The sequence below is a fragment of the Silene latifolia genome, chromosome 7, assembly GCF_048544455.1.
Source record: "Silene latifolia isolate original U9 population chromosome 7, ASM4854445v1, whole genome shotgun sequence".
Taxonomy (NCBI): Eukaryota; Viridiplantae; Streptophyta; class Magnoliopsida; order Caryophyllales; family Caryophyllaceae; genus Silene; species Silene latifolia.
In genome coordinates, this window is record NC_133532.1 from 33,512,813 (window position 1) to 33,538,029 (window position 25,217).

General features: G+C 40.0%; 1 non-coding gene across 1 annotated transcript; it reads left to right on the forward strand.

The window, feature by feature from the left end:
* The first annotated feature begins 22,736 nt into the window (after positions 1 to 22,736).
* Positions 22,737 to 22,843, forward strand: LOC141593686 (small nucleolar RNA R71). The gene has a single exon (XR_012521756.1). It is a non-coding gene; the product is annotated as a small nucleolar RNA R71 (small nucleolar RNA).
* The last annotated feature ends 2,374 nt before the right edge of the window (positions 22,844 to 25,217 follow it).

Genomic DNA, 25,217 nt, shown 5'->3' on the forward strand with positions numbered 1-25,217 from the left:
TTAATGAAATTTTTTATAACATAAAGGAAATGCTAAAGGGAAAGCTAATCTAAACTATACTAAGAACTTGAAATAATGTGTGAAAAACATGTAAAAGTGGTGTGGGAGTTTTCCCAAATGACGGATTCAACACCCTTTATATAGGAATAAGGGCATGAAACGTAAATGACATAAAGAGAGGCAACCCCGATCGGGGTCATGGGAATTTCAGTTTTTTCTTAATTCCGTCTTAACTTCTTGATTAATTATGATGCGGAATCCAATGCTTGCATATTCATGAGTCCGTCTAAGGCATTTTAGGGGTCATATGGTATCCAATGCATGCTTTTAGCTTGGGCTTTTACTTGGACTTCATTTCCTTATTTGAACACCAACAAAATTTGGTTTAGCAAGCTCGGGATTTCCAATTTCTTCCCAAAACGCCCCTATACTTCCCGGAATGCCCTTGCATGGTCAAGACTTGCTCTCATTAGCCTCCTGAACTTGGGTAAATGCTAATTTGACAGGAAAAACCTACTAACGACTTCATTTCCTACAAAATGCAATGAATACGAGCAAAAACACCTAGAACACGGAAGTAGCTCATAAATACACTAATAGAAGTGCAATAATCAAATAAACCAAGCTAAAATGGAGAGTTCAACTATATATAAAATGGACTTATAAAACTCCCCCAAGCTAAACCTTTGCTTGTCCTAAAGCAAGCACACAATATAATGTATGATAAGAGGACAATGGTACGAGCAACAATCATCTCTTTCAAATGCAATTCCCGTCTAGTAACTTTAATGCACAAAGAATCAAATTCCAAAACAACATGGGCATAGGGAAAAATGCAATACATGGATGAGATTTACATGACGGCGTAGCACAAAAGAATTCACATGGACATTTCAATTCTTGCATGATCTTATATGACATTGGGCTGCTCACGGGATAACACTCACATTCATGATATGAACATGGCAATTATATGTGAATGTGACACTATCCTATCTACGACTCATGAGAATGCGCCCGCAATCTAGTATGGTAAATATTCCAAATCCCTCATGACAATGCTAAAAAACAATGTACACAAAGAAGCCAAGAGAAGAGACAAAAGAGGCTAAGGGTAATGGGTATGAAGGTGGACAAAAAAGTTTGGATTTGTGGATTTAAAAATCAAGCTAACAACCATCCAAACAGGCAAAGAGTGCTCAAATAAACCCAATACCAATATCCTAACAAAAATCTATTGAACCAAAGCAGCATATAGCTCAAATTAACACTTTTCGCCACAAAAATGAACTTCCCAACTCAAAAAATTCATAAGGCATGGATGCACAAATATCATCTCTTTTTCCACTTTTTTTTCTTTTCATCTTTCTTTCTTTTTCCACTTCATTTCTTTTTCTTCATTTTTCATATCATTTTTTTTGTGCTCACTTTTATTTCAAAACCACAATGGGAATCAGTAATCCCGTTACCAAGAAACCTCACATAAAAAATATAGATTAAGAACAACTCATGACAAGAGCACCTTAAACTCACTAAGATGTTTACTAGCTCAACAAGGTAGGCAATTTGGATTGTAACTTGAAATAAATACGGGGTAGCATATAGTGCGAAAAGGCTCAAAATGGGTGATGTATGTGAGAGATCATAACAACAATGCTTCATGTGCAAACTATCATATCATGTCTAAGAAGAAGGAACAAATTCCATAATTGTGCATTTTGATGTAACGCACACCAAGCGGAAAAACTATACACACCTAGATTAGACCGGGTATAGATGCACCGACCCTTGGAGGTCCTATCATTCCAAATATGTAGATTACCAATGTCAAGATCAAGTCTACTTTGTCAAAAATCCATCCAATGGCCACTATGTCAATACATCCCCATGCAAACAAAGCCCGACAATAAGCATGAATCATTAGCTTAAAAAGCTACAATGGGAAATGCAATGAGGATTGACATTATGCAAAAGACATAAGGGTGTACACAACATGAAATCTCTAATTTTTCATTTTTTTTGGATTTTTCAAATATATGAAACCAATAAAGCGACAAGACACGCTAAAGATCTCCCCCAAACTAGAACAACACATTGTCCTCAATGTGTAAAACGGGTTTAAGCGCAAAAAACGACATAGATGGACAAATAAAACCAACAAGGGGGGATCGAAATGACACGGAAATAAAGAAGGTAAAGAAAGAATACAACCGCGTAGAAGCTACCCCAAGCTAGCTTGAAAACAGGGCAAAGTCCAATCCAAGTAGCAAAGTAACTGCGAAAGACAAGCTACTACATACGAACGCAAGCTAGTTGTCTTATTGTCTAAACTATTACATTAAAGCCAAATGAAAATGCAATTGCCGAAAAACTGTAAGTTGTCTTAAAAACATAAATAAACACGGGTTGCCTCCCGAGAAGCGTAAACTTAAAGTCTTGCTAGACTTATTTTTCTTCAAGTGACAGGACCATTTTTATCTTTAAAAAGAAAGTCAAAGCCCTTAGAAGTCTATCATATACATACGCATGAGCAATACAAAAGCAAATGTAAGTAATTGATAAGATATAAGCATGAAAGATAAAGGGTAAGGAATATAGTATCTTATCAAAGCACATACAAGAGACTTCAAAAAGAACCACCGTACTACTCCACTCGTCAGCAAAAGATGGAGCATCATAATTAAGTTCATAAAACAAACCGTTAGTGCACAAATTATCGTTATAAAGGGTCTCAAATTGGTGGTATGAAAACTCAACGTGGTAGGTCTCATCAAAAATGTGGGGTGCATCCCACTGAACTTCTATGTTTGCATCACTAAGTCCTCCATCAACCTCAAAAGGGTCAACTACATCCTCCACGAAACGATTTTAAAAGGTTGCAAATGACTCGGGCAAAATCTCATCCTTATCATTACAAACGGGCCCAACATCATCCATGGTGAGTGTCTCATCTACTAAAAGGTCATTTTCTTCAACATGACTCTCTAAATTTTCAATTGGAATGACAGCAAGGGGAATTTTAAAACAGAAAGTCGGACGGTCGTCATCGTCATCCAATAATTCAAAGTTATCAGGGGGGAAAAGACTCACATTGGGAGAGAGCATAAGGAGAGGTAATGAGCTCACATTGTCTCGCTTCCTTTTGAGAAAGTTATTCAAAACGAGCTTGTAGTACTTTGAGATCCTCTCGGATGCGCCATAAATTGAATTGACGCGCTAATTCCCGACATTCGAAAGCCTTGAAATTTAAGAAATTCCAAAGTTCCGCCCCAATCAGGTAGTAGACACTCCCATTACTCAAGTTATGAGCCAATTCACGGGTCTCAAAATCAATGTAATCAAGCACGAGATGACCTAAGTAATCCTCATCAAGGACGTGTCCAGGGGAGATGAGACCATTGCGAAAGTAGTAGAACCTGTGACACCCCCATACTCCAAGTGCCTTACCAGGACCACTTAAGGTATGAGAACGTCACCATCTCGGTTACCCGAGGCAATGATAGTCAAATAGACAATAACAAAACGTATTTAAATGATGATAAAGTTTAGGTCATACAACGAAGCTCCAAAACTGTTTAAAAGAACACGACTGTTCTCAAAATCCAAAGTTATTACTCTGACCACCCCGGTTATTCCACGACCAGCCGGCCTGTTACTAGCATAACTCTGAGACAGACCTTGAGAAAAACTCCCCTGTGAGGGTCTCTGGAAACCCCCACTCATAGCACTGGTGCACTCATGCCTCTTGTGGCCCCATACCGCCACAGTTACAATAAGTCATACCCCAACTACTACTACCACCACCACGGCCACGCCCGTAAGAAGCTCCAGCACTAAACCCCGAACCTGAAGAGTAGGCTCTCACCTCGTTATGACCGCCCTTCTTGTAACTAGACTGACCACCACCCTCACTCTCAGCCTTCCTATTCTCAGAAGCTCTCTCACGGCTCTCCTTGGCCATCTCAGTTAACCTCTCTGCCCTCCCAGCACGCTCATACACCTCCTTTACATCAGTAAGGGCTCCTACCGGTAACTTCTCCATGATCTTGGGTGTCAACCCCTTCTCAAATCTCAACGCCAAGTTCTCTTAGCTCAGCCCCATGTCCTCAGCATACCTAATTTCTCGCTGAACTTATGATAGTACTCAGCAACTGTCATATCAGAAGTCATCTTAAAATCATCAAACTCCTCCCTCAGCTTACTACGCACATGTTCTGGCACAAACGCTCGCCTCATAGCTCTCTTAAACTCATCCCATGGTATCGCAGGTAACCCCTGTTTTACATACAAATCCAAAGCACTCACCTTAACCTTGTCCCACCACTCACCAACTGCTTCCCTCAAGTAGAACGCAACTTGTTCCACTCGAAGCTCCTCTGGGCAATGAACCAGATTAAGTATGTTCTCCATCTCTCTATGCCAATTATCCAGTAGATTTGGCGCCCCAGTCCCCTTGTACTCCTTAGGATTGCACCTTGCTATATGTATACTGATATTTCAGTGATCAGGCCCTGCCTCTTTATCTTTCCCCACCTTCTTCAAAGCCTGAGTGAGAGAATCTTGGTGCTCCAACATCTTAACAATCTCATCAATACTCATGTTTTCTGCCCTGGCATACAACGCTGTTCTCTTTGGCGGCATCTTTGAAACTATATAAGAAAAGGTAAACATGAACACACACCCATATCACAAAACATGAAAACCACCTGTACAACACCTACTCGATCGAGCCTCATCACCCACTCGATCGAGTTGAGGTCACTCGATCGAGTTGCCCACTTACTCGATCGAGTGCCTCGACTCCAGAACCTGACCAGAAAGCTCCCTAAAACGTACTCGATTGAGCCAACAACCCACTCGATCGAGTTGACCCCACTCGATCGAGTGTCCTATCCTACTCGATCGAATGCCCCAAAAACATACTTCTGCCCAGAAACGGAAAACTACCTACCCGATCGAGTTACCCCTGCTCGATCGAGTCACTCACCTACTCGATCGAGTGCCCCCCACTCGATCGAGTCATGCAGATTCGTATACTACCCACATGTTCAAACTCACACTTCCCACTATCTATACTTTTATGCAAACGACAAATAAAACATATATATACATACCTCTTTATATATACTCAACAACAGTTACTTCCCTTCCATGTTTCTAATATGCCATGTTATAAATCAACCATCATGCCATTCACATATTCAACTAACAACATATATATTCACATTATCATCTTCCTTCACTACACGACTCCATCCTCCACATACATGCATCCACCAATTCATACAACACATTACTATATAAACACACATCACAAGAAAAACACATAGCGATCCCGACTCACATCCCATGGTGACCGGTTCAAAATTATAAGGCGAGTTTGCGACTTTAGGATGTCTCCCAAGCCTTTGCATTAGCTCCTACAACTCCTACCCGGGTTCATTTTAGTTTGACTCCCTATGTTCATTAGGTTCATTGGTTACAGGTTTCAAGATCGTCACTCTGATACCATTTTGTAATACCCCCATACTCCAAGTGCCTTACCAGGACCACTTAAGGTATGAGAACGTCACCATCTCGGTTACCCGAGGCAATCATACTCAAATAGACAATAACGAAACGTATTTAAATGATAATAAAGTTTGTCATACAACGAACATCCAAAACTGTTTAAAAGAATACAGCTGTTCTCAAAATCCAAAAGACTAAAACTACTAAAATCAAACACAGCGGAAGACTCTAAGACCGGTGGTGACTCCATCCTAGCTATCCCTCGCATAAGCTATCATACCTGCTCAACAACTGCTCACCATCCCCGAATAAATCACCACAGTTTTTAAAACAATTAACGGGGTCAGTACTGATTACATAAAACAATAGCCGCAAAGAAGTAGTAACACAAACAACTTAATCAGCTCAAACCAATCTCCACAACTCCGTCTCCAACTCCACACATATGACTACACACTAAAGTGTGTAGCGCTGCCAGATTACCCATCACAACAAGTACTCCTCGCCGCCAGTGGGGGACCGCAGCCGTTCCCACCTAAGCCCTGTTCATCTCCATCGAGCGATAAACCCAAGTTCATTAATGTGCACACCCCCTTGTGACGGGAACCACAAGGGGCGAATCAAGGGCGTGAAGCCACTCCCGCAAGTGACTCCACTCAGCCAGGGACGTACCCCGAAGATCACAGACAATTACACAACCAATCAACAACATACTATTAACAATCACCAAAACCAATCCAACATTATAATTATTTAACAATCACAACAACAATCACCAACATATTATGTAGCCAATACTGAGGAGGGAAACCCTACCTGGAAAGCAAACACCACAGACGGTCTAGCAGCTAATCAAAATCTTTTCTCAACGAATCCTTCTCCTATAACATACATACATACAATAACTACCATAGCCATACAAATCACCCAAAAACCCCCAATATTACCCAATTAGGGCTTAATCAATCTTAACGAAACATTACAAAAATTATATAGAAACCTTACCCTCGACACAACGATCACAACAGCGTAAAGAACGAGACGATCCGACACTCCTAGCCTTGGGGATTTGTTAACAATGCGAAGAACACAACTTACGTAACTTCTTTTCTTCTCAAAAAGGTTTTTAGAATGATAAAAGAGTTTAGGGAAAAGTGACGAATCCTTTTTATATTAATCTCGCATTATTAACAAAACCCGTCCAACTCAGCCCGTAATACTGACTTACTCGATCGAGTAAGTCACTTACTCGATCGAGTGACCCTTACTCGATCGAGTGTCTTACTTACTCGATCGAGTACCCTACAGGCAGTCTACTGTTTTGCTTAAAAAGCTACTTACTCGGCAGAGTAAGCTCCACTCGATAGAGTCTCCATAGACACATAAAACCGTAGTATTACAGTCTTCCTTCCTTAAAAAGAACTTCGTCCCCGAAGTTCATCCCATAACCAAAAACAAAACACACTAACACTACTCCGACATAACAACATAACCAAAACTCAAAACAATACCCAAAACACCATCTCTCAAAACAACACTCAACCCGACGCAAGACAACTACTAACTGTACTAAACCAACATAAAACATACAACAACTCTATGCGACCATCTCCTACCCCCCTAAAAGAAACATGGTTACGTCCCCGTAACCACACATATCTAATCAAAAAGAGACGGATACCGCTCCCTTATAACCTCCTCCGCCTCCCAAGTAGCCTCCTTGACCTCATGGTTAGACCAAAGAACCTTAAGCAACACTGTTTCCCCATGTCTAGTTTTCCTAACCTTGCGATCAAGAATCTGTTTGGGCACCTCAAGATAAGACAAAGACTCATCCAACTCGATGTTCTCTACCTCTAACACATGTGATAGATCACTCACATACTTCCGCAGCTGAGACACATGAAACACACTATGCACTCTATCTAAAGCAGCTGGTAAAGCTATCCGGTAAGTAACCTCACCCACACGATCCAAAATCTCATATGGTCCTATAAAATTCTGGCTCAACTTCCCTTTCTTCCCAAATCTCATGACCCCACGCATAAGAGACACTTTCAAAAGAACCTTGTCCCCAACCTGAAACTCTATGTCACGACGATGTAAATCTGCATAACTCTTTTGTCGGTCCTGGGCCGCTTACATCTTCTGTCTGATCAGCTTAACCTGTTCAACCATCTCCTGTACCATCTCTGGCCCTAAAACCACTGCCTCAGCTCTATCATCCTATCAAATTGGACTCCTACATCTCCTCCCATATAAAGCCTCAAACGGTGCCATACCTATACTGGTGTGGACATGGGCCACAGGCCGGTCTGTGGATTTGGGACACCTACCGATCTGCGGTCACGGGCCCCCCTGCACGCCAAGCCAATTTGTGGACATGCAGCGGTCTAGAAAGGCATGCTCGGTGGCGTTGAAATGCTTACGACCGGATCACTTTAGATCGGTCGGTTTCGTTTCGGTAAAGGTCTCAAAACGATTAGAGGTTTTCGGAGTCGCCACCAAGCACTTGTGGGATGCTTGGAACCCGTTCGAATCCACTTTATACCTAGGTCAATCAAGGCAAAAAGCGGTGTTTGACATAGGTACTAAAGATAAGGACTCGTCCCCCTTTTAGCATTCTATGCCTAAAATGACTCTCGTACGCCCTGGATAAGGCCATCCACTATCCAAAGGTTCTGAGTAAGGGGTAAGGGTACGTATTGGGAAGCCCTTTAATCGGACACCCAATCCCCCCCGTGTTAGCGGCCTCTATTGATCGATTGTTGTTGTTTAAGTGCAAGAGTTGATAAAACGGTATAAATGCATGAATGCACATCCAAAAGTCTTAACCTAACATGTGAGCTTTCTAAGTCGGTTTGTTAATCCAAATATCAAGCATAAGATGTCAAGTTGGATTTAGATTGATTTACATATGAAAACGGAAATTAAACATCCATTTACCAAATTCGGGTTATGATGGTTAACACGATCCATTTATTGGGGTGTCAAATGACAAAGTGTAAAAACGTGAGCTTGTCAATCTGATCCGTCATGTATTCGGATTAACCATAATCGGGATCGTCCTAGACAAATGCTAAAAACGAGGCAGAACAGTGCCAGACAGCCCTGTTAAGGCGCGAGCCTATTGGCGAGGTAAGGGGCTCTGCCCAGGTTTTGAAATATGAAAGCAGAGGGCCTCTTGGGGCGTGAACGAAGAGATGCCTCCTGGTTGTTAAAATGGTTGTTTAAGACCGTATTTGTGAATAAATGATTTGCAAATATGATTTGCATGACTCAGAATAATTACTATAATATTAGTAATATTCGTTTTCGGATTTGTAAGTTTGAAAAGTATAGTTTACAAATAAAAATGTAAAATGTTTGATTTGAACTAATCATGTTAAGTTCATTTCTTTGTAATTAGTTAAGTTAATTATCATACTCTGATTAAACCCACATGGTATAAAGAACCAAGGATGATTATGAATTATGACTAATATATTTTCAAATGTAAACAAATGAGAAAAATGGTAAATAAAAGAAAAGGGTGTTAAAATACCCATTAAAATGTAATTAACCAACAATATCATCGGGTCACGGAATAAACCGTCATGGTATAAAGAACCAAGGATGACTTTTGTAATGGTCAAAATATGTTTATCATAAAAATGAATTAAAATGGTAAATAAAAGAAAAGAATTTCCTTTAAAATGTAACTAACCAATTAATATCACCGAGACACGGATTAAACCGTCATGGTATTAGGAACCAAGGGTGATTATGATTTATGGTTAAAAAGTTTGTCATAAAAACGATTTAAAACATTTGAAATGGTAAAAACCTATTGCAAATAAGAAAGAAATAAAGAGGAAAGACGAGAACAAACACGATTGAGTCTGACCTGAAAACCCACAAGAGGCGCGAGCCACTTTGCATAACAAAAGGCTTATGTCTCGGGCCAAAACTCGGTTTTGGCTCGTCTAACCTATATTTGAATCGTGTTATGCATTGTTCATGCTCATAAACTCATAAAAACAGTAAAGACATGAAATAAATGAGTTATTTACACCCTCAAACTTACGTGTATTGATGTTTGCGAGGTAGACGACTTTAGAGACGGTTTTCTCGTTGTGACTACTCGCGATCAAAGAAGTTTAAAAGAGTGCCATAAAAAAAGATTTTTTTTTGAAAATATGTTGAAAATATGTTAATTAAAACATGTTGATTAATGTTGAGTTGGTCGAATGGGTCGGTCGAATGCACGGCGACGGTACCAAACAAAATGTGTAAGGCTTGTGTTTACGATCGGTAGGTCGTAAACACGTGTCGATTTTGTGACTTAGGAAGTCGGGTCTAGAAGTTTAAGGGAGAAGGAGGGGGCGGACGCTCGCGTGAAGATTATAGTGTATGATGGTTGGTATTTATAGAGAAATGTGGGATAGTAGGTCGGTTTTGTTTGCTTAGAGGCTAAGCAGACACCTGCTTTAGGCGCGAGCCACCTAGTGATACAAGTGGGTGTATCCATCCATTGTTGATATGTGGCATTCATATAAGATGTCGTGTAACAATATGGGCATCAAATAAGATGATTTTGGTGTTACTTAAGGTAGGTGTTTTGTGTGCTTGACTCGGGTTTGACCCGTGTGAGTCGGGATTTGAATTTCGAGTCGGGTTTTGGCCGGGTGTCGATTTTGACTCTAATTAGGGTCATTTTAATGGAAATGACATGATGAAAACATTCATGGCATTATTTTTGACATTTGAGACTTCGGTTGACTCAGGTTGACTCGAGTTGTGGGTTTCTGAGTCGGTTTTGGGTCCGAAGACGGTTTTGACTCTAATTAGGGTCATTTTAATGGAAATGACATGACAAAGACATTCATGGCATTATTTTTGACATTCGAGATTTGGGTTGACTCGGGTTGACTCAGGTTGACTCGAGTTGCGGGTTTATGAATCGGTTTTGGGACCGAAGACGGTTTTAACTCTAAATATTGTTGTTTTAATGCAAATGAAGTTAGAAAACTTTTGAAATCATTTTTCATATCCGAGTAATGCATTAAAACGTCTTATGTATAGCCAATCTACATACGCATATCAAAAACACGTTATAGTCCGATCATCATCGGGTGGGTTTTGGGAGGTGCAGATACTAGGTATCTACATGGTGTGATAACTGTTGTTGTAAGAAAACTCAATCAAATCTAACCTCTGTTCCCAGCTACCACCAAAATCCATAACACAAGCTCGCAACATATCCTCTAGAGTCTTGATTGTCCTCTCTGTCTGACCATTTGTCACAGGATGAAATGCTATACTCATCTTCAATGTAGTTCCCAAAGACTCCTGCAACTCTTTCCAAAACCGTATATGTACCTCACATCTCTATCGGACACTATATCTTTAGGCACCCCAAGTAACCGAACCACATGCTTCTTGTAAGCCAAAGCTAACTGTATCTTGGTCCAATTATCTTTCATCGGCACAAAGTGAGCTGACTTGGTCAAACGGTCAACTATAACCCATATCATGTTATTACCCTATTGACTCCTCAACAAACCCACTATAAAATCCATAGAAATAGACTCCCAGTTCCACTTAGGTACCTCAAGAGACTGAATCTTAACTTGTGGTTATCGCTGCTCTCCTTTAACTCTCTGACATGTCAAACAACGAGCCACAAACTCCGCTGTTTCCTTCTTCATCCCAGGCCACCAGAAATTATTTTTCAAATCTTTATATAACTTATCACCGCCTGGATGTACCAAATATGGTGTGCAATGAGCCTCTGTCATGATCATCTTCCTCAATTCCTCATCATTAGGGACACACCATCTCCCATCAAATCTCACACTACCATCTGTATGAATAGAGAATCTAGACACCATCCCTTTCTCTACTCCAGCTCTCCACTCCTCAATCTTGGGATCCAAAGCCTGTTTCCTGCGAATATGATCATTAAGGTCTGGCTCCACTGTCATGTCCCCTCTAGCATCCCCTCTCTGTATCATATATATCCCCATATTCCCCACCTAATCTCTCAACCTCATCAAAGACATAGTTGTGCAAAGAGAATGCACACTCTTCCTACTCAAGGCATCTGCAACCACAATAGCTTTCCCTTCATGGTATATAATATCCATGTCATAATCCCCAATCAGCTCCATCCACCTCCTCTATCTCATGTTCAACTTTTTTTGAGTGAAGATGTACTTGACACTCTTGTGATATGAAAACACCTAAAGGTCGCCCCATAAAGGTAGTGCCTCCAAATCTTGATAGCAAACACGACCGCGCCCAACTCTAGATCATGTGTAGGATAGTTCTCCTCATAAGGCTTCAACTGCCTAGAAGCATAGGTGATGTGACTCATAATTGTGCACATTTAGTCCCCTAATTGACCCCATTTTTCATACTAATATAACATTTCATAGCCATTTTATCCGTCAAATGCTTCCTATTTTGCTTTCCTAGTACATTTCGTATGTTTTATAGAAAAGAAGACAATTAGGCAGAAATTCCCGTGTCTCATGCATATTTAGAAGCTTTTTGGCGATATTAGATGGACTAGTATGAAGAGGAGGCAAAAATGATGACCAATGATCTAGGAATAGAGAGTATATAGAAGGATCATATGGTTAAAAACCAAGGATGACGAGAAGGAAGTCAATGCAAGAAGAAATTGCTCGGAACCAAACTAAGGGTTGGTCCTTTCGCTCTGAAAGTATGCTAGATGGAACGGAGTCGAAAAATCAAGTGATCTAGGCTTTTGAATCACTCCAATAGGAGTCCGGATGAGAAAATGACGTCCGTTTTACAATCCGAGCTCAAACAAAGAAGCTGTCCGCCAATCCGCTCGTCCCGAGACCCAATCCGCTCGTCTGCTACAGGACGCTCGTCCCCCCCTCCAGGATGCTCGTCTTGAAGCCTTATGATCCGAGCGTCCCGTGTTTAATCCGCTCGTCCTCTGCTCCAACAATCCGAGCGTCCCGACACCTTGGCCGCTCGGATTCCTTTCCAGTGCAACCGGCTTCTTCTTTCTCTATTCAAGATGCGCATATTTTTGAAAGACTAGCTAAAAGGAGACCCGCATCTTTTCTTGAGAGGAGCGATTCCTCAAGGACTTAATCGTCATTTAAGCCCTTAGTAACCCTAATTTGTGCACCTAATCCCCACTATAAATACCCCATTTGTAATAATCAAAGACCAAGCTCTCTTAATCAAGTTCCCATATTAGAAATTCCTCTTAGATTAGATTAGGAGTAGATTAGAATAGATTACTCTTTAATCTTTCCTCAAATTACACATTAATCTTTTCTTAATTATTATTCAAGTTTATTATTGGGTAATTGAAGATTATTGGGTTATTATTGGAGAATTGACAACTCTTCATCAATCAATCAATTTTCTTCTATTATTCTTTGCTTTATTACTTGGATCATCTTAAGTTGGTATAATTCTTTTACCCTTTACTCTTTATTGTTTATTTCCTCATTCTCTTATCATGTTTACACTTGTTGTGATGATTGACACCATTAATGACATGTTTACCATCATAATAAGTGAGTAGTCTCTTAACTAGGATTAGTGGGTAATTAGGGGAAACCAACATGGAATTAATCATGCTTAATCTAATATGTTTTCATCATTAAATTGCTTGCTTGTTGTGATGTCAACCTATGCACATGTTATGTTTGGTGAAATGCTAAGCCTATGAATCCTTGCATTTTTACCCATCTCTTATCTACTCAACAAGACTTGTAAGATATTACCCAACTCGAGTCTTGTTAGACCATGCATAGAAGTTGAATAGGAGGAAAGTAAGTCGACTTGTAGGTGTTGTACAATCTAATCGATTCGGCTCCGGGACCCAACACTTCCTATGAACCGTAAGACATAAACCAACTCGGTCCCTTTACAACATTAATTGCTTGCAACTTTGTAAACATGTTTGTATGATCAACACCATGAATCCCCTATGACCCCATGACATCCTAGTGCTTTTAGTCATTTGTTTACATTTCTTAGTTCATTGTTTGCTTTACTTTATTGCTTGCATTGGTCCAGGACACAACTACGAAACCAAACAAATTGTGACACTAGCATAAATTGAGATAGATAGATTTAGAACCCAAAGCACACCGTCCCATGGATCGACCTCGACTTACCACTAACTAGTTGTTTGTTGAATATTATAAATGTGTTTGATTGGGTGTACAACGACACGCTCACATTAAAATGGCTCCGTTGCCGGGGACGGTGCTATGTGATTAAGTTCTTACTTGTTTTTCTATTTTGATTTTTCTTTCACCTTGAGGAACTTGTTCCTCAAGGATTGTTCTTACCGTTTTTGTGTAGTTTCCATGCTTGAAGACTTGACTAATGGAGTATATGTTGGATCTTTTGAGTATGACTACAATGGGTGTGGGGAGTTTGAGAAGCAAGTAAACACAAACCTACCTTACTACTCATACAATGAAAATCCTAACTACTACCCCAAATTTTCAAACCAAAATCCTCACATCCAATATCCACAACAACCACCCACTCAATACCCACTTCAAAATGAATTCCAAATGCCACAATACAACCATTTTCACACCCACCCACAACAAGAAGATGAACCCATTCAAAATGTGATTCTCCAAATGATGGGAGATCAACAAAACTTCTTGAAACAAATGCTAGAAGAGAGCCACAGAAGGGACATTGTTCTTCAAGACATTGTTACCCAAGGTGAGGAGTTGGAAATTCAAATTGCCCAAATAAATGAAACCCAACTAACTACTTGGTCGGAGTGTATTTTTCGGTTACTTGTCGTTAGGAGCACCTAGACCAAAACACAATTTATAACTTCACAAACAACTCTACAATTAGTAAAGAGGCAAGTAAAGGTCGGATCCCAAGGGGCGGGAATTGAGATGAGATTTCTATTGCAACTAGTGGTGTCTTAAGGGGTGTCATAATTGGGGTTTGATGTAGAAGATCACTAAACTAAATAGCAATGAAAGTAAACAAGCAAGATGAATTAAAAGGGATGTAAACAATTGATAAAAGGCACTAGGGTGTCATGGGGTCATAGGGGATTCATGGGAATTGATCATACAAACATATTCTCAAGTTATAAGCAAGCAATTATTGTTGTGATGGATCGAGTTGGTTTATATCTTACAATCCTAGGAAAGTTTGGGTCCCGGAGCCGAATCGATTAGATTGTACAACACCTACAAGTCGACTTAGTCTTCCCTACTCAACAACATGCATGGTCTAATGAGACTCGAGTTGGTTTATGTCTTACAAGTCTCATTGAAAAGATAGGTGATGGGTAAAAAATGCAAGGATTCATAGGCTCGCATTTCATCAAACATAACATGTGCATAAGTTGAGATCACAACAAGCAAGCAAATAAACTATGAAATCATATTAATTTAAGCATGAATCATCCCCCATGTTGGTTTCGCCTAATTACCCATTAACCCTTGCTAAGGAAACTACTCACTCATTATCATGTTGAACATGCTAGCAAGGTTGTCAATCATACCAACAAAGTGAAACATGATGAATAAATGAAAGTGATTAACAATAATTAAAGAGGGATTAAGAGAAATTATACCTACTAATGATTCCTATAAAAAAGCAAAGAATAAAAGAAGTACTTGATGCATGATTGAGAGGTTGTCAATCTCCCAATAATAACCCAAATAATTTTCAATTACCCAAAATAAAGGATGAACAAGAAAGAGATTAAGGAAATAAAACTTGTATTAAAACTTGATTAATTGTTGATTACATGATTAAAGAGAGATTTGATTGATATTAACTACACTAAAGATTGCTAAGAAGAACATGCTCTTCTAATTAGACTAATGGGGTATTTATAGTGGGGATTAGATGTATGAATTATGGTTAACTAAGGGCTTAAATGACGATTAAGTCCCTTGTTGAGGAAACGCCGGTCTTTTGGGAAAGACTCCGGTCTCTAGGGAGACTCCGGTCTTTAGAAGAAGATGTGCATCCTTCCTTGAAGCTTGAAGAAGACGAAATGGGTCTGCCTGGGAATCCGGGCGTCTCTAGCATGGGACGGGCGGATTTGGTGGTTTCTGCCCGGGCGTCTTGGGAGTGAAGACGGGCGTCTTTAGGAGATTTTGCCCGGGCGTCTTGGTGGTGAAGACGCACGGATTGTGGGTTGTGGACGGGCGGCTTCAGGGGAAGACGCACGGATTGTTAGGCAGTCTTGTTTCTTCTTCTTTTCCTCCTTTTTCTTCATAAATCCTTGGGGATTTCCTCGGGGATGCACGGATCTTTTCTCATCATTGCCCATCTACTATAGTATGTACAAAGGCCTTCTAATCTTGTGTCTCCTTGATTCTTGGTCATTGAATTCAATCAATTTAGCCTCATTTTGCCATGAAAATTCAAGGTTTGCACTCCTTTCCTACAAAGGGATCAAATCCTCAAAGAATATGTAAAACAAAGAACTAAAGACAATAAATGACCCAAATATGCACTAAAAAGCATGGTAACAAGACTAATTCGGGGACTAAATATGCTCTAATTATGGTCACATCAAATATTCCCAAACCGAACCTTTGCTCGTCGCGAGTAAAGAGGTGACAAAGACTAGGACCATTATTTAAACTAACCTAATAACATAGCCGATATGAGACAATTAGCGGGTCTCACTCCGCCACTTCAACTCACAACAAGACAACCACGAGGTAGGATGCCTTCTTGCAAGGCAAGGTGGGTCTTGCCAAAATGGCGATACATCCAAACATTAAGCACACAAAATCAAATAATGGATGCATCTACAAAAGAATAGCCACTTTCCTCATCTTAGTGGCGGAAATTATCTACAAGGGAAGTAATTCAAGGGTACACACTCCTTCATAGATGCAATTTCTTCAAACTACAAAGCCTAAAAGGATATCAATAAATCACCTCCAAATTGTGTCAAGCTAGGGTACCTTTGTCCTCAATCGTTAAATGCTTTTGTCAAGAGTAGACTCCCTATGGTGTTAGAAACACTGGAGGATCGCGGAATTCCCCCTCTTGCCTAGACAAGAAGAAGGGTCGTCCCCTCTCTACCATGCACAAAAATGGATACGATGGATAAAGGGATCAATAGATATTTGAGTTTCACTTTGGGAGTTTGCTTTTGTTTTTGTTTTTCCCCCCAATTTCTTGTGGCATTTAACATTTGAGAACACTTCCTTGCCATTTCTTTTTGATTTTTAGCATTTCAATACTTGACATCTTTCAACTTTTCTTTGCATTTCTTTTTGAACATTTTCAAAGTCACCCCATATGTAGTGAGGGTGGCTTATATTTGAAGCTTTAGGAGTTCTATTTTTGCTCCTCTTTTCATTTGATGCATTTTTTTTGCAAACTTTCTTTCACTTTTCATTTCATTGAACTCAAATTGATTTCTTTTTGTGCCCATTCCCTTTGATGACAAAAATGTGGTAGAACATGGATGATGGATGGATGCATGGTTTCAAGCTCACCTTGGAATAAACGGTAGCCAAGGAGTTATCACACCACAAGGTACTCTTGACTAGGCCTTAATCCATGGGTCAAAGGATACTAGCATGACACATCCTAGGGTGTTTTACAAGTATTATAACAAGCAAAGTCTTGAGAAGAAAAAACATCTACTAGGGCCTATATACACTTGTCAAACTTCCCAAGTAGACGGTTTCGCAAAATTTTTCTAACATGCAACTACATGTCATGATGCAACTAGCATATAAACATCCTAATGCAAATGATTCTACCAACTAATATGCCATATAAACTAAATGCAAGTCCTAAGTTCACATTTTTATACCGTATCAATCAAAATAAAGCCACATAGTCATTAACATAAAGAGGAAAAAGGAGATTGGAAAGATCATACCATGCGGTCTTCAATATCCTCATGTCTCGGATGTGGCATAGTCGATCAATGTGAACAAGGATAAAACAAATACAATATATACAACAATATATACATGGCTACACTACAATGAAAATGAACTTGTTTTTGATTTTTCAAATTTTTCAAATTTTTATGGTTTTTTCGAATTTTATGTTTTTTTTTGAGTTTTTGAATAAAAGTTAAGTTAGAATTCCCCATCCCCACACTAATATGGGCATTGTCCTCAATGGCCAAAATGATAGGAAATCATGCAAGCATGATGCATGAATTCTACTCTAAATGCAAGCTACACTAAACTACACTACATGATGCATGGTTTTTTGTTTATGACGGAGAGCGTAATTTAGATTACCTCCCGTTGCGTATGCATGTACTTCCCCAAACGGAGTTAGACATTATTTCTAATGTCTCAATGTTGGGGTAGTTCATGCACACAAGATGCAATGCATGAAACTAAATTGTCATTTTGGATTTTCAAAAGTGGGAACAATGAAATAAGAACACCTCAATGGGGCCGAGGTATTAGTCCTCTATGTTGCTAGGACTCTCCAACCATGATCAAGATAAAGTAAATAAAACAAAGAAAGAAGTAGGCAAACTTTAAGAGGGTAGGAGCCTCCAAAGCTTGCTAGTCTTCCACCATATCATCATTATCATCATCTTCCTCAATAGAAGTGGACTCATCACCACTTCCCTCTTCACTTTCTTGCTCACTTTCTTCATGATCCTCTTCTTCTTCTTCTTCATTGGCCTCTTCATCAATGCTATCATCAACAACCTCATCACCGACAACCTCATCGTCACCCGGAATCTCACCCCTAGATGCACTCGGAAAGAAGACTTCCCTATCCGCCCAACTAGGCAAAGGACATGAAGGATCAAGTAGTCCTTGCCTAGCTAAATGAAGGAGGGGTGGATATTGGGCTAAGTAAGAATCTTCCCGATCCTTAAAAGCTTGTTTGTGCATCTCTTGCATAAGTAAAGTCATATAGTCATTGCTTGCTTTAACACCTTCGGGTTTGAACTCTTGGTACTTGAATGGATAGGGTGGTGGGACAATGGAGGAGGAGGGCATTTCAATTTCACACCTTTGTTGTCGGATGATGTATTCGGCTTCTTTTGAGAGGGGAAGAAGGTAGTTGGTCCGATGGACACTCAAACGACATATCTTGGAAGGCAAAGTAAAAGATATAGCCTCATTGGTGAGCCACCCATATTTGGTGTCAAGAGGGTCATGAGTGACCCACTTGTACTTGTTAATCATTGCATCCATGTCAATGAGATGACCCCCCTTTTTCGCCACATACTTGTTATCTTTGTTGAAATTCGGATCAAAGTACTTAGCCAAAAGAGTGACTAGACCTCCATTTACAATAACGGTGGTGCCTTGCTTTCCACAATCAACATTTAGCCATCTTTCCACCAAAAGCCTTAGAGAGTTGTAAGGCTTGGTGAATTCCCTTCCAATATTTAAGGCCGACTCAAGAAGAACACAATCGAGCTTGGTAAAGTGGTTGGTGTCTTTTCTTACAATGATGGTATTCCTGATGACCTTATGCCACACTCTAATGCCCGGATGGTGGACTAATAGAGTGCGACTAGCATGATAGTTCTCAAATTTCCTTCCGGAAATCGCCTCCCAAAGAGGAGCGGGGTCATACTTTCCGGGATTCTTGAAATAACTAGGTGAATCACTAAGACCCAATGCTTTACCCAATTCATCAAAGGTGATGCGCCTACTCACATTAGCAAGGCAGAACCCGATGTTTTCTCTAGTCTCTACCTTAGTAACTTTCAAAGAACTCAAGAATTCTAAGGTAAGGGAGGGGTATGTCAATTCTCTTGTAGCAAACAATTTTCCCAACCCCATGGCTTCAAAGAAGGCTTTAGTTTGTTCAAGGACACCCAATTTGTTCAAGGCATCTTCACATATAAATTTGGTGGATAGAAAGGATTTTCTAGCATACTTGGCAAATGTTTCCTTATGGGAGTTAGAAATGAAAATTACCTCCGGATAGTTCGAAAGTTGAGCAATTTCCGGAGTTGTTGATGTTGTTGCTTCCAAGGGAGGTTGTTGTTGTTGCACTTCTAAGTTTGAGCTAGCTACCACCATAGCCAATGAGGCTTTCTTTGCTTGAAGACTCTTTTATCTTGTTGAGAGTGCCTTTGGGTTAGGTCCCTTTGTTGCTCCTTTTGTCCTTTCCATTAATGATTTAACCAAGAAAAGAGTGAAAATCCTCAATTTCCAAGTATACCCAAATCGATTTTAAGGTGAAAGGCTTTGCCTTTATAATTTCAAAAATCGACTCAAAGGTTGAAGATTTTGGTACTTGGTTTGATTTTTGTTGAAAGAGGAGTGATTAATTGTTGTTAGAAGGAAGTTTTGATTTGATTTTGATTGAATGTGGTTGAGGAAATCTTGTTTTGGTGATGGAGAGGATGAGGGTTTTAAGTTTTGGGGCTTATGGGTAGTGTTTTGAATGAAGGAATGAAGAAATGAATGTGCGATGGGGTATTTAAAATACCCGAAAAATTTGAAATAGCGGGGAAGACGGGCGTCTTTTTTTGGGGACGCTCGGATTCTGCCTCTTTTGGTTCAGGATTTCTCGCCTAAAGACGGGCGTCTTTCAGCAAAGACGCTCGAATTTATCAATTGCAGGACGGGCGTCTTCTGCTGAAGACGGGCGGATTCTCAGACAGTGAGATTTCTTGTTTTTCACAGCCAAAAAGGCGGGCGTCTTTCCTATCAGGACGGGCGTATTTATGAAGACGGGCGGATTCTCTTCCAGGACGCTCGGATTTATCAACAATCCCAAAATTTCAAAATTTCAGCTCAGATGGACGGGCGGATTCTGGAAAAGTTGCCCGGATTGCCTGAAAACGGGCGGATTCCCTAGAAAACGCTCGGATTCTCCTTGTTTTACCCGGATTCAGTTCCATCCGTGTACTTGCACATCCCGTGTCATTTTTCATTCTTCAAATCTCGTATTCTTCATTGTAGGGGCACTACTAAGGCATGAATAGCCTAGGCAATTGCTATCCCCACACTAAGTTAAAGCACTACACATCAATTGAATCATTATTCCCTCCCTCACTTCTCTCAAAAATGATAATTATCTTGATCAAAGCATAAAAATCCAAAAATGATAAAAATATAATGTAAGAATTAAAATGCGAGTTAGGGAGTTAGAAATATTTACAAATGGTGGTTTAGGGAGGACTCCACCAAACTCTCATCCTTAGTGAGATGTCATGGGGGCATGTCCAAGGTGTTGTTGATGTTGCTCAACACCTTGAAGTAGTAATCAAAAGATTGTTCATTATCATGATAAAGGTGTTCAATAGACCTTTGCCCTTGTTGTCGGTCTTGTTCGATAGCATTACCAATATAGGGATTGAAAATCCCTTCAAACTCATCGTCACAAAGACCACAGACTTCATCTACTTGATCACTAAAGATCTCTTGAGTTGATGGAGACAACTCTCCCATTTCTTGTCTTGGCCAATGAAGCCATCCTTTTCATTGCTTAACTTTGGTGAGCTTTCCAAGCTCTCTTTGTTACAATTCACTTGCTCTTTGAATGGAGCATCTTCAATTTTCTTCTTCCATTGGAACTCCGACTTCTTCCTATCATCCTTCCGGCTATAATGATCAACCATAAAACATGGTTCATGCAAACGGGGAGCTCTCATGGTCTTGTCAAGATTGAAAGTTATGCTCTCATCTCCCACTTCTAGAGTGAGCTCTCCATGCTTCACATCAATCACCGCACCCGCGGTGTGTAAGAAAGGTCTTCCTAGAATGATTGGAATGTTGGAATATTCCTCCATGTCAACAATGACAAAGTCCACCGGGATGAAAAATTTCCTAATTCTTACGAGAACATCTTCCCATATCCGTAATGTTGTCTTCGTCGATCTATCGGCCATTTGGAGGGTGATATTGGTGCATTTAAGCTCTCCTATCCCCAACCTTTTACTCACCGAGTACGGCATAACACTCACACTAGCCCCTAGATCACATAAGGCTTTGTTGATCGTGGTGTCGCCAATGGTACACGGTATTGAGAAGCTTCCCGGATCTTTGAGTTTTGGAGGTGAACTCCCTTGAAGTATTGCACTACTCACCTTAGTGAAGGCGATAGTCTCAAGCTTCCGGATCGACTTCTTCTTTGTGAGGATGTCTTTCATGTATTTTGCATAGGCCGGCACGTGATTGATTAATTCCGTGAAAGGAATTGAGACTTCCTAATTCTTCACAATTTCCATAAATTTTCCAAGTTGGTCATCAAATTTGGGCTTGGCTTGACGACTCGGAAAAGGAAGTCTAATCACAATGGGCTCCTTCTCCTTGACCTTGTCTTCATTTTTCTTTGAAATTTCTTCTTTTGATGGTTCTCCATCCTTGGAGTTTCATTTCTTCTTCGGTGCTTCATACCTTGTACCACTACTCAAGTGAATGGCACTAACCGTTTCATGTCTTGGGAGATTACTTTGAGGTGGTAATTGCCCCTTTTATCTTTGTGAGCTTGAAGATGCTAGTTGAGTCAATTGGGTTTCCAACATTTTGGTGTGAGCTAGGATGTTGTTGATGGTGGTTTCCTTTGCTTGACTATCCTTTTGCATTTGAGTGAAAAACTCTTGTTGATTCTTTTGCATTTGGTGGACCGCTTTTTGAACATCAAAACCTTGGTCATTTTGTTGTTTGTATGGAGTTTGATTTTGGTAACCTTGGTTTTGGTTATAAAAGGGTCTTTGATTTTGGTTTCTCATGGGAGGTGGGGTGTATGTTGGTTGAGGGTTTTGAACATTTTGGCTTTTGTATGAGAGATTTGGATGGAATTTGGTGTTTTCATTGTAATAGTTTGAATAACGGGTACCACTCTTGTATGCTTGGAAAGCATTCACTTGTTCATTTGTTCCCCTACATTCACTTTGGTCATGTCCCAAAGTTCCACAATTCTCACATATCCCACTTGGGATTGATGAAGATGCCGTCATGGCATTAACATGATGCTTTGGTGATTTTGAGGCTTCTTCAAGTCTAGCCATAGCTTTTTCAAACTTCAAATTGATGGTATCAATGTGAGCACTAAGTTGAGCACCCAATTGAGTAATGGAGTCCACTTCATGCTTTCCTCCTCTAGTAGCCTTGCGAGGTCTACTATATTGTGAGTTATGGACCACCATTTCCTCAATTTTGTTCCAAGTTTGATTGTCATCAACTTCGGTGAACATTCCATTTGATCCCATGTTGAGAATGTTCCTGGAATCTTCATAAAGACCGTTCCAAAATTGTTGTACCAAGAACCACTCGCTAAGTCCATGGTGAGGACATGAGCGACAAATTCCTTTAAATCGCTCCCAAGCTTCATACAAAGATTCTTCATCCCTTTGCTTAAAGCCCGTAATTTGAGCTCTTAGCATGTTAGTCTTTTCCGGTGGATTGAACTTTTTGTAGAAAGCTAGAGTCAATTTTTTCCAAGAATCAATTCCGAGAGTAGCCTTATCAAGGCCTTTCAACCATTGTTTTGCGGTGCCAATTAGAGAAAAAGGAAATAAGACCCATCAAATTTGGTCTTGAGTTAAACCGGTTTGAGAAATCGCATCACAATATTCACAAAAAGTCTCCATATGAGAATGAGGGTCTTCATTAGGCATCCCCCCAAATTGGCTTCTTTCGACTTTTTGGATAAATGCGGATTTGGCGATAAAATTTCCGGTTAGATGTTGTGGTGTGGGAGTACCATTGGGTAGGTTCTCCTCGGTGGGTACGGAATGTGATGAAAACTTAGGCATTGTGGGTTGATTTTGTGTTGGATTTTGTGTTGGGTTCTCCTCACCTTCTCTTGCAAAAGGGTTGATGAACTCAATAGTATTTGGTTGAATATCTACAACCTCACCAATACCTCTCAAAGTTCTCCTAGCAAGTCTTCTATTGGTTGTCAAAGTTCTTTCAATTTCGTGATCAAAGGGTAACAAGTCACCTTGTGACCTCCTAGACATGCAAAATATCAAACAACTCGAAAATAATTAGAACAAACCTTGACACAACTAATAACAATATAAGAAAATCTAAATCAAGTTAACACCGTCCCCGGCAACGGCGCCATTTTTGGTCGGAGTGTATTTTTCGGTTACTTGTCGTTAGGAGCACCTAGACCAAGACACAATTTATAACTTCACAAAAAACTCTACAATTAGTAAAGAGACAAGTAAAGGTCGGATCGCAAGGGACGGGAATTGAGATGAGATTTCTATTGCAACTAGTGGTGTCTTAAGGGGTGTCACAATTGGGGTTTTGATGTAGAAGATCACTAAACTAAATAGCAATGAAAGTAAACAAGCAAGATGAATTAAAAGGGATGTAAACAATTGATGAAAGGCACTAGGGTGTCATGGGGTCATAGGGGATTCATGGGAATTGATCATACAAACATATTCTCAAGTTATAAGCAAGCAATTATTGTTGTGATGGATCGAGTTGGTTTATATCTTACAATCCTAGGAAAGTTTGGGTCCCGGAGCCGAATCGATTAGATTGTACAACACCTACAAGTCGACTTAGTCTTCTCTACTCAACAACATGCATGGTCTAATGAGACTCGAGTTGGTTTATGTCTTACAAGTCTCATTGAAAAGATAGGTGATGGGTAAAAAATGCAAGGATTTATAGGCTCGCATTTCATCAAACATAACATGTGCATAAGTTGAGATCACAACAAGCAAGCAAATAAACTATGAAGGCATATTAATTTAAGCATGAATCATCCCCCATGTTGGTTTCCCCTAATTACCCATTAACCCTAGCTAAGGAAACTACTCACTCATTATCATGTTGAACATGCTAGCAAGGTTGTCAATCATACAAACAAAGTGAAACATGATGAATAAATGAAAGTGATTAACAATAATTAAAGAGGGATTAAGAGAAATTATACCTACTAATGATTCCAATAATAAAGCAAAGAATAAAAGAAGGATGCTTGATTGGGAGGTTGTCAATCTCCCAATAATAACCCAAATAATCTTCAATTACCCAAAATAAAGGATGAACAAGAGAGAGATTAAGGACATAAAACTTGTATTAAAACTTGATTAATTGTTGATTACAAGATTAAAGAGAGATTTGATTGATATTAACTACACTAAAGATTGCTAAGAAGAACATGCTCTTCTAATTAGACTTATGGGTATTTATAGTGGGGATTAGGTGTATGAATTAGGATTAACTAAGGGCTTAATTGACGATTAAGTCCCTTGTTGAGGAAACGCCGGTCTTTTTGGAAAGAGTCCGGTCTCTAGGGAGACTCCGGTCTCCAGAAGAAGATGTGCATCCTTCCTTGAAGCTTGAAGAAGACGAAATGGGTCTGCCTGGGAATCCGGGCGTCTCTAGCACGGGACAGGCGGATTTGGTGGTTTCTGCCCGGACGTCTTGGGAGTGAAGACGGGCGTCTTCTGGAGATTCTGCCCGGGCGTCTTGGTGGTGAAGACGCACGGATTGTGGGTTGTGGACGGGCGGCTTCAGGGGAAGACGCACGGATTGTTAGGCAGTCTTGTTTCTTCTTCTTTTCTTCCTTTTTCTTCATAAAATCCTTGGGGATTTCCTCGGGGATGTAAGGATCTTTTCTCATCATTGCCCATCTACTATAGTATGTACAAAGGCCTTCTAATCTTGTCTCTACTTGATGCTTGGTCATTGAATTCAATCAATTTAGCCTCATTTTGCCATGAAAATGCAAGGTTTGCACTCCTTTCCTACCAAGGGATCAAAACCTCAAAGAATATGCAAAACAAAGAA